The sequence below is a fragment of the Macrobrachium rosenbergii genome, chromosome 11, assembly GCF_040412425.1.
Source record: "Macrobrachium rosenbergii isolate ZJJX-2024 chromosome 11, ASM4041242v1, whole genome shotgun sequence".
NCBI classification, from domain to species: domain Eukaryota; kingdom Metazoa; phylum Arthropoda; class Malacostraca; order Decapoda; family Palaemonidae; genus Macrobrachium; species Macrobrachium rosenbergii.
In genome coordinates this window covers 7,619,022-7,630,548 of record NC_089751.1, presented here as the reverse complement: position 1 = coordinate 7,630,548, position 11,527 = coordinate 7,619,022, and the positions used below count along the sequence as shown (strand labels likewise).

General features: G+C 36.4%; 1 long non-coding RNA gene across 2 annotated transcripts; it reads right to left on the bottom strand.

Annotated features, from left to right (window-relative positions):
• Positions 1 to 649: 649 nt before the first annotated feature.
• On the bottom strand, positions 650 to 2,493 carry LOC136843552 (uncharacterized). Of its 2 annotated transcripts, none has more exons than XR_010854569.1 (4): positions 2,171 to 2,493; positions 1,753 to 1,920; positions 1,031 to 1,162; positions 650 to 849 (listed from the first exon to the last, which is right to left on the bottom strand). It is a non-coding gene; the product is annotated as an uncharacterized lncRNA (long non-coding RNA). The 2 variants fall into 2 exon arrangements; XR_010854568.1 differs by having other exon boundaries at positions 2,079 to 2,187.
• Between the last annotated feature and the right edge of the window lie 9,034 nt (positions 2,494 to 11,527).

Sequence of the window (11,527 nt, the reverse complement as noted above, 5' to 3'; positions counted from 1 at the left end):
TGCCAAACCATCTAAGGGTCTTTCCCACACGATACACTGCTCAACCACCTTCCCCTCAAGATTTGTCAGTTATCTATGGATATAACTGAAGTATCAGATCACAGCTTAAAATTAAGCTTGGCAATTTCTAATTAGCACACCCATGTTAACTAAGTTATGATAAACATCCTTGGCTTCAAAAAACAACAGCAATTACTTCCAAATATGCTTTCCCACTAGTTTTGAAAATTTACCAGTTATAGTCTCATTGGGCGATATCAACTACTCTTACTGTTACCGCTGCCACTAAACTATAAGCTCAAACTCAAGTCTATGATACCGGTACTTTCTATACTCCACATTTCTAGGTCTGTACTAGACTACCTAGGTCTTATATTTGCCCAGAGTTCAAAAACTGTACAGTTATAGTAACTATAAAAACCAAGGTCAAAACGAAAAGCATTACCTCTAGATTCAGATTTTGTAGTCCTCAAGCCCTGCAATAAGGGCTATTGTAGCTGTATCCGATTCCCCCAAAATGTAAGTAAACAACTAGTGAAGCCAAAACCTTATTTTCAAAGGCTCACCCATACGAAAGATAGTTTACCATTTTTCTTACTTTCCAACTTACTACCTAACAAACAGGATAAATATAGTTTACCATTTTTTATGAGAGTTTTATTGTTTCAGGCAGTTTTATTAAACTTATTCAACTTACTCCAAAAATACAAAAAATACAGGACAGCATTAAAAGCCCAGCACCAACCGCATACGTTTTCAGCCTCGAAGTTGATATTTCTACTAGTCTTGGAACCGTAGACCTCAAGAGAATATTCCTCATTCCTCTTCGATGACCCGTACTAGCAAAGCCTGGAATAAACCAAGACCGTAAGGAACTGTTCTGAGCATATTTAAATATAAACATTGTCCCTTAAGAACTACTACGCTACCCTGAAATTAGCATAACGTGACAAATGGAAAACAAAGTCTCAGGCAAAACTTACTGAACTAAAGGAATGCAGGAACAACTTTAAAGTAAAATAAAAATTACCTTCAGAATCTTGGGAAGCCTGAATTTTAGGAAGTCTAGATCATTTTCATTAGTTTCAATTCGCCCATCAGCAACCATAACGTAAGGTAACAGTTCGAATTCAACCAGGATGCATCAGACCCACGAGTTCTCCTGAAATAAAAAAAGCGACGAACTGTAAAAACACTAGTAAATTCTTGACATTTAATTAAAGGATTTCTTACGTAGTTACAACAATCAATTAACTGCGCAAATTTTCCTGGACTGATATTAGCGTTTCGCAATCTCCCCAGATAAGAACACTAAAAACCTAATACAACTGAACTATATGTAAGATTTAAGTTAAGTCCACTACCAGCAAGACAAACCCTATCCAACTTAAAAATTATAAAAAAAACCTAATACAACTGAACTATATGTAAGATTTTTTAAGTTAAGTCCACTACCAGCAAGACAAACCCTATCCAACTTAAAAATTATAAAAAAAAACTAAGTCAAGTAACTTACTGTTAATAAGGTTTTAAAATTGAAGTCTACTACCAGCAAGAATAAGACCCTATCAAAGTTAAAAATTTAAGTAACTTAAAACTAAATAAAAATTTCCTCCCAGGAACTCATTATGGCAGGACTTCCGTCCTACCATAACCAGTTACAAGGGAGTACCTCCACCCCTTCAAGGGCACCGCCCCTAAAGGGGTGGAGGATAAAAAAAATTGTTTTTAAAAACTAAACAGATCACTCACCGTTTACTTCCATCTTCTATATTTACCTATCTTGAAAACTTTAACGGCGCATTTTCGTTCTCAGTCAAGGTCCCATCGTGCAAGAGGATAAACATATCACTCATGGATAAATCATTCCGATGGTTTGAACAATTACTGCCAAGTACTATCACTTAACACACAACGAACCTGAAATAAATTAAATCAATATCATATACCTTTGTCTAAAATGTTAAATCCACCGCAGGATTAGCAATGAATTACAAACACTGCAGTATTAACAAATTCCAAATTAAACTTATGTCTATCACTGAAGCAAGTTCCTTAAAAACCAAAATCAGGCCTACCATACACAAACTGAAGCAGAAAGCATAATAAACTTCAAATTTAAAAAAATACACACAGGTAAACTAACGGACACAGATATCACCAAACTTACGGTTTAGCAAGTCAACTTAAAAATGCTGTCTCGCCCAAACTACTTCCGACGAAGGTAAGCGCTGCCTACCAAGGACGCTCAGCTCCCGGAGCAGCTACCAAGGACAATCGACACCCAAGAGCAGTCGCTCGGTTCCTCGTGGAGAGAATCGGGCTAATCGCTTTTAATTGCTCCTCAGCTTAATTATTTTTTTTAGGTTTTTTTGTCGAAATGACTAGCACAGTGCAAGCACTTTGGTTAGACGCTATGCTATTAATAATTAAATCAACTCCTTAAGTACGGTAACACCTCGAGCATTTGCACTCCCCCTGCCTAACCTTGATAGCACCTCTCTCATTGCTGTAAGCTTTAGTATATGGTTAACTTTTTATTTGCACGAAATTCTTTCAAAGTAATTTTCTGCTCTAGACAGTTGCCAGACAGTGAAATGAAGCTCGACAACCCTATTGGGTTGCAGACCTGATCGTTGAATTTGCCATATTACAAGGTTTGATTAGTATAAATAAATTATAGCCTAGTGCCATATAGCAATACTGTGAATAGAGTAAATTGATTCTGAGGTACGGTAAGGTTGAAAAATCCATGGTGTTGTGCGGCACATGTGCAAACTATTGTTAAGAGTCAGACTCATTTACGAACGGGAGGTTTCACTTACACAGTAAAACAACGTGCAGTCAGGTTAACGGCAAGTGAGACAAAATAATGCTGATGGCCACAGATGGTAACTCTAAATTAGAGACAGTTTCTGGATATACAGAACATGTATTTTTGCATGCTAACGTTAGTGTTACAACGAATGCGTGATTGGTAGTATGTTAGTGTCTGATTTCTGCATTTGTTAGTCTTAAATCTCGGTTAAACAAAACAAATTCAGCTTGCAAGGCTATTGAAGAAGAAGTATATCTATTGATAAGTTTAATGAACTTATTCCGTCATTATAATTATATAACATTAAAAACTTATTTTTAAAAATCTCCTCTCTCTCTTTTCTCTCTCTCTCTCTCTCTCTCTCTCTCTCTCTCTCTCTCTCTCTCTCTCTTCCATATATGTTGACTCATTTTGCTCGTCCTTACATTTAGTTACTATAGGAAATTCTAAACAGTAGACTGACACTGACAGGAAATCATTGCAGTATTAGAATCATAATTGACAACCATCCCCGAATTGCTGTACCGGTGCGAGGGTTGGCCTGTGGTAGATGAGTCGTACACCCAATGCCATTTACAAACTGCCTTGTGAAAATAATGGTCATTTGCTCTCAGTATTTCCCGTTTTTTTACAATTCATTGCTTGGTTAGGTTAGGTGAGACCTTAGACTGCCAATTGGCTTAGTCACTACACAAATTGTAAATATGTGCTAGTACTACCACTGTGGATTACACACTACATTTTTAGTATCGGGAACCATAGGATAAAGAGCACCTCTAAAATACTTTATCCACTACTATAATAGTGATATAGGTGTCATTTGCTAACCGATCTGCATACCGAAAGGAATTAGTATAATTCTAGCGGACACTTATTTCGTTTTGATTCGACTCCATTAATCACAATTTTTCTTTAAAGATCTTGGAACACAAAGTATTCGAGGGAAGGGTCACGTAGCCTTTTAAATGTGCTCCGGAGCGGCAAGAATGAGCAACAAAACCGCCTGTCTCCTCATTCCTTTTGAAATGATCACGTTGTACAGATCTGATGTTAAAATACACCTTTTGATGGAATAAAGTCATTTCTTAACTTCTTTACAAGTGGCCTACACCATATTTTGCGATAATTTTAAAGGAACAGTTTTGTTCTCTCCCATCAATTGTTAAGGTTACTTTAATGGTATTAAAATTGTCATACTACATCGTTTTAACAAGGATTAACAACTTATTCTACTTTGAATTTCATTCTACAATTTCTTTAATAAAATATTTATTCATTCTTATTTTCATCTTATGTTTAAAACAATTTTGACTGATGGTATCCATGATTACTGTGTATTATGATTTATGTTGAATACGGAAACGTATGATTTATGCTGAAGATGATAGCATATGGAAATCCTTTGATTTAATAAAGGACGTCTCAAGTTCGTAGAGTACTTGGTGCTTCACTATAAGCCGGTGACAGGTTTTACCATGCGCAAATGAGTCTGACTCTTAACAATAGTTTGTACATGTGCTGCGCAACACCATGGATTTTTTTTTTTTTTACCTTACCGTACCTCAGAATCAATTTACTCTATATGCACAGTATTACTGTATGGCACTAGGCTATAATTTATACTAATCGAACCCTGTAATATGACATATTCAACGATCAGGTCCCCAACCCAATAGGGTTGTCGAGCTTCATTTCACTGTCTGGCAACTGTCTAGAGCAGAAAATTACTTTGAAAAAGTTTCGTGCAAATTAAAAGTTAACCATACACCAAAACTTACAGCACTGAGAGAGGTGCTATCAAGGTTGGGCAGGGGGAGTGCAAATGCTCGAGGTGTTACCGTACTTGAGGAGTTGATTTAATTATTAACAGCATCGCGTCTAACTAAAGTGCTTGCACTGCGCTAGTCATTTCGACTAAAAAAACGTAAAAAAAAAATAATTAAGCTGAGGAGCAATTAAAAGCGATTAGCCTGGTTCTCTCCATGAAGAACCGAGCGACAGCTCATGAGTGTCGATTGTCCTTGGTAGCTGCTCCTGGAGCTGAGCGTCCTTGGTGGGCAGCAGCGCTTACCTTCGTCGGAAGTAGTTTGGGTATAAGATTCGGCATTTCCAAGTTGACCTGCTAAAAGGTAAGATTGCTGATATTTGTGTCCGTTAGTTTACTTGTGTATTTTTATGAATAGGGAGTTTATTATACTTTGTGCTTCACCGTTTGTGTATGTATTACTCTTGAATTTGGGTTTTAAGATACTTTCCTAAATGATTGACTTAAATTTTACTTGGAATCGGTTAATCCTGCAGTGTTCGCAAGTCATTGCTAATTCTGTAAGGTAAGACTTTAATCTTCTGTACGAAGGTTTGTGATATTGATTTAATTTCTTTATACGAAGGTTTGTGATAATGATTTAATTTTATATGAAGGTTTGTGATATTGATTTAATTTTAAGTTCAGTGTGTTTTTACTTGGAGTTAGTTAATCCTGCAGTGCTCTAAACTCATTGTTAATCCTGCGGTATATTTAATATTTGAGACGATGGTATATATAAATTTAATGTATTTCAGGTTCAATTTGTCCATAAGTTAAGTGACAGAACTGATGCATTTAGTTCAAATCACCGTGATATTGATTTAATTTTTAAGTTGTGTGTTTTTTACTTGGAGTTAGTTAATCCTGACTGATGTTTATCAGTTTGCCGGATGGGACATTGACTGAGTGTGTTATGACAACTTTGCAGTAGTTCAAATCACCGGAGTAACTTATCCATGACTGATGTTTATCACCATGGGAAAATGTTCTGAGAAGGAAAGTTAAATGAAAAGAAGAGGATGGGTAAGTAAAGAAGATGAGTGATCTTTTTAGTTTTTCAAAACTTAAATTTTTTTTATCCTCCACCCCTTTAGGGGCGGTGCCCTTGAAGGGGTGGAGGTACTCCCTTGTAACTGGTTATGGTAGGACGGAAGTCCTGCCATAATGAGTTCCTGGGAGGAAATTTTTAGTTATTAGACTTAAGTTTAACTTTGGTAGGGTTTTATTCTTGCTGGTAGTAGAAAACTTAAAATTCAATTATAGATTGTTTTTAGTGTTCTTATCTGGGGAGATTGCGAAACGCTAAAATATCCTAGTTCAGTTATAGTTCAATTATAGTAAGTTTTTAGTTCTTTCTTATCTGGGGAGATTGCGAAACGCTAATATCAAAGTCCACGAAAATTTTGCTTTATTGCATATTTGACTGTTGTAACTACATAAGGAATCAGTCAATTGTTTTACTGTTACTATAGTGTTTTAGATTTTTGTCGCTTTACTTATATTTCAGGAAAACTCATGGGTCTGATGCATCCTGGTTGAATTCGAACTGTTACCTTACGTTGTGGTTGCTGATGTGCGAATTGAAACTAATGAAAATTGTAACATCCCAAAATTCAGAAGGTAATTTTTTTTCTTTAAAGTTTTTCTGCAATCCTTTTAGTTCAGTAAATTTTACCAGACATTTTCAATTTGTCACATTATGCTGTTTTCAGGGTAGCGTTTTCTTGATGGTAAATCTTTATTAAATTTAATTTAAATGTCAGAACAGTTCCTTACGTTCTTCGTTATTCCAGGCTTTGCTAGTACGGAGTCACCGAAGAGGAATGAGGAATATTCTCTTCTAAGGTCTACGGTTCCAGGATTTGTAGAAATATCGTATCAGCTTCGTCCGAAAACGTATGCAGTTGTTGCTGGGCTTTCATGCTATCCTGTATTTTTTGAATTTTTGGAGTAAGTTGATTAAGTTTAATAACTGCCTTAAATAATAAAACTGCCTTGAACAATGGTAAATTATCTTTATCCTCTGTTAGGTCATGAGTTGGAAAATAAGGAAAATGGTAAACTCTTTTGTATGGGTGAGCCTTTGAAAAAAGTTTAATTTTAGAAGCTGAAGTTGAGGTAATGAGTTGGAAAATGAGGAAAATTATACTGTCTTTTGTATGGGTGAGCCTTTAAAAATAGTATTAATTTTAGAAGTTGGAGTTGACTATCATTTTGGGGGAACCAGATACAGCTACAATAGCTGTTATTGCAGGGTTTGAGAGACTACAGAATCTGGATTTAGAGGTACTGCATTTGTTTTGTCCTTGGTTTTTATAAATTGGTACTGTAACTGTTGACGGTGATTCTTGATATGTCGTGGACAGAAAGTACCGGTTTTAGACTTAAGCTGGAAATTATAGCTTAGTGGCAGCAGTATCAAGGGTGAGCAAGAGTAATTAATATCGCCCAATGAGGTTTTAACTGGATAACTTTCAAAACGATGATAGGAAAGAATATTGAACTAATTGCTATTGTATTTTGAAGCCTAGGATGTATAACTTTTCCTTAAGGTAATATGGGTGTGCTAATTAGAAATTAAGCTTAATTTAAGCTGTGATCTGATACTTCAGTTATATCCATAGATAACTGACAAAAAAATCTGAGGGGAAGGTGGTTTGAGCAGTGTATCGTGTGGGAAAGATCCTAAGATAGTTTGGCATAAAAAAACTATATGAAAATATTTAGGGGTTAACGTTATGGCCTAATTGTACGAAAGGCAGTCCATATAATAAGTGGAAAGAATTTTGTTTTAAATAAAGCACTGGTTCAGAGCACGAAGGGGAAACAAGTATACCCTCCTTGATAGGGAAGATTGTTGATTAAACTGCCCCTAGGTTTTTTTGTGAAGCTGCGTCCACACGATCGAGGGGTGTTCGACTGAATTTGTCCGGTGTGACGTCAGAAGCGGGGAAACAGCGAGCAGTGACTTTGCCCGCTTCTAACGTCACACCGGCCAAAGTTCGTCGAACAAGGCTCGATCGTGTGGACGCAGCCTAAGGGCCAGCGTGGACAGGGCTAAAGATAGCTAATATTTGAGGATACGGGCAATACATAAGTGACGTTTCTCAGCGCCACATTTTGTTGGCAGTACCACGACTAATGGGTTATTTGATTGTATGCTTAAGCAAGCAACGCCATCGTTACTTTTTCTACTAGTGGGACATCTTCAACCATTATGGGATAGTTATACTAAAACATACGTAGAAAAACTAATTAAACGTAAGTCAATAGTTCAAAGCAGGAAGTAGGTTTTAGTGTGTGCAAGTAATATTTCCTCGAACGTTTTTAGTGTTTATAACGTAAGACAATAGCAGTACCACTGAACGGAGTAACCAGGGAAAATTAAGATTTGGAAAAATATAATGGCTTCAAGATTTTTGTGTAACATGGCACTATTCTGTGCAAAACGTCTCCTTGATTTTTTTTAGTTTTAATATTCGGCAGTTCTACGGATCAAACCTTCATACTGTATTTCATTCACTAAATGACCTCATAGGTTCCAACGGTTGGCCTTCAGCCTAAATTCTAAATTTAATCTATATATCGCGTAATTGTGTATGTATTTGTGTATGGCGAATACCCGTTTCACCAGCTCTCCGCAAACATTTACAGTTTAAGCGTAACTAATTGACGTTGAAATACAAACTTGCGTGGCGGAGGTATTACATACTAAGTGGGGTAATTTATTGATTGATCGGGACAGGGCATAAACACAAGCTATTTTTAGTGTTCAAAATATAAATCTGATAGTTTCAATTGCAATTTGCTACGGTCTCAGGAGTACTTTAAACCTTTAACTTAACGGTCAAAGATAACGAAAAAAAGGGACTTGAAGTATGTCGATGGTTTCGTTGGAAAGGAATTTGGACTGTTGGTACCTAAGAGGTAGTGGGGCAATGAATGAAAGATCCCGTAAAAGAAAGGATTAGCTGACTTGCAAAGGCTGCACAGAAAGGATTATCGTATGGAGACTGACAATAGGATGACTTGAATATCGATTGTGGAAAGTGTGTGGATATATAGTGTCAGGAGGTGATGAAATTTTGAGGGTGAATTTTGATCAAGAACAAGTTTAAGCAGGAGTGAAGGAAATGTGTAGTGAAGGGTTATTGCACAAAGGGATTCGTGTAACGAAAGAAGCATAAAGAACAGGTAGTTGCTGACAGGCAAAAGCGCAGTTCGTTGTCCATGGAGCGACCATTTCGATGAGTTAGGATATGTAAAGGATACTAAGGAGACAGATCTGAATGATATATGGGTGGAACTGCCCATTACGAGAAAGACTGGAAAACTTACTGTTGAGGAAGTCTGGAAAACAGGATAAAAAAAAAAACACACACACAAGGATTTAATGGAATTATAAGTGACCTTGTACGCTGTGAAGGCGTTAATCACATACTGACCTGGTTGTGTCAAGTTGTTCTGGGTAGGTAAGAGTTCCAAAGAGACTGAAAGTAGGAATATGTTTCTACGTACAAGAGGAAGAAGGTGGGGTCATTGTATGTAATGAAACAGTTGTCATTAAGAGTGTAAAGTGGAAAGGCTGTATGTGATGTTCACGAACCTACTAGTAGAGACAGATGGCTTTGATAAAACTGAGATATTAGGAGTTTCTGGTGTGGCATGTAATGTGTAGATTGATTTGAAGATTTTAAGGGGAAAGCAGCACTTAAGCTCGATTATACAGCCTAGGGTGTAGTAGTTGACTGGTTGTAAATATGGATCTCAGGCAAAGGCCTTTTTATTAGTGAAGTAGAAATGGAATTGGAATATAAAAATTTCGGCAAAAGGCTAAGCCCTGGGAGCTATGATGTCATTCAGCACTGAAAAAAAAAATAATAATAAAGAAGATTTTCAAGGTGTAACAAGAGGAAAACCTCGCAGTTGCACTATGAAACAAAAGTCAGGAGAGGGTGGAAAGTCCGATGTAAGAACGATAATAGGAGCGGTGGTATAGTAAAATGAATAAGAGAGGCTGCAGCTGTGGGCAAAAGGGACGCTGTGAAGAACCTAAGTTAAGCAATGCCTGCAGTGTACCGCGTCAGGTGCACTGATTGCACTACCCTCTGGTAGGAGGGTGGAGTGAGTGAGAAGTCAGTGAAGGACAGGAAGTGTCTGTGACTGCCTCTTTTATAAGAAAATGTACAGGTAATGGAGTATGGGGTGGTTGTTACTTGTAGGTACTGCAGGATCACTTGTTGGCAGTGCAGATAAGAAGCAGTCCTTATTGAAGAAGATTATTAATGAGACCAAGAGTAAAGATAGGAGGGTAACTTGAAGCCAGGAAGAGGGAACAGTTGATTTAAGCATGTAGGGTGTGAGGAATAGAAATAATTTGTATTTATATTTGGGAGTAAATGAAATACATGAAGCAGAAGAGCGAAACACAGAAAATAATTATATGGGGTCGAAGAACTGCTGGATTGGAAGGGTTGAAATGAAGTGCGACAGTTAGTAGATAATAAGTTGCACAGTCGTTGTCATGAGATTTGGAGCACTGGTGACGAGACTTAATGTAGGTACATGATTCAACATTAGGATGACTATAAGAGTGTCATTTGCATTAGGGAAAATGGCTTAACAGTGAAAATGAATTAAAAATACAGTGTGTAAAGTATCGCACTATTAAACAGGTTTTCTGTTGAGTAGTTTTAACAAGAAATTGCTTTTGACTTTTGCATCTTGGAATCAACAGTAAAATAGAAGAGGACTTGTAACTGAATAGTTTTTCTGTTCAGTGAAATTAATGATAAATTCTTTTTTACTTTCAGAACGTTGACTCTACAAAAGAGTTGCGGAGAAGACATGGGAATTTTGTGCATTTCTGAAGAAGGGAAAGGTGAGTTTTCTCTATTTGAATATCATATTTGAAGTTTATCTGATATTATTTTCTTCAGAAAATGTTCCCTTTGAAATCTTGACCATTTATTGCCGTTGTGAGCTTTTCTGTTCGTGCTCAAATGGTTGGTGCTAAATTTAACGTTCTGGTCGTTTCTTCTGTGGAAGAGTTAGGTTATATTAGATTTGTTTTTTTCTTTAAATTATAATATTCGCTAGCTTTTTTTACTTACTTCTGGCAGTATCAAACTGCACTTAATTAGAAGAAATGTAAGGTGCTTTATTCAAATATTCGATGCTTTAGGGAAAATTTTCTTGACTTGTATGGTCATGCCAGTTTGACCTGATGATTCTGTCAAACTCTGGTGTCTGGGTGTAAGTCTCAAGTCAAAGCTCAGTAGTATAGTACAAATATCTCTGTATGTATATATATATATATATATATATATATATATATATATATATATATATATATATATATATATATATATATATATATATATATATATATATATATATATATATATATATATATATATATATATATATAATATATATATATATATATATATAAATGTGTGTCTGTGTATGTGTGGGATACCAACTTAAAGCCAGCCAAGAAAACAGGGGCATCAATGACAAAGATTGCAGGGGTCACTATTTCTCAATTAGATTCCAAACAGCATTAAGCGTTACAGGGCATTAATTTCCCTTTGCAATGTCGTCCTCATTAATTGCAGGCGGTGGAAGGGATGAAAATATACTTGTGAGGGAAAGCCGCCAGTCCATAGCTCACGTCCCATTTGCTTCAGACAATCTCTTAATTGTAACTGATGGTCCCAGCGCCAATGAAATTTTCTCATAGCAAGCAGTATATGAGATTACATAGTTTTGAGAGAGAGAGAGAGAGAGAGAGAGAGAGAGAGAGAGAGAGAGAGAGAGAGGGGCAATATAATTTTTCATTCTACTGTAGGCATATACTGTAAATGGAATTGGGCAGTTGGACGTTTAAACGTATCAGT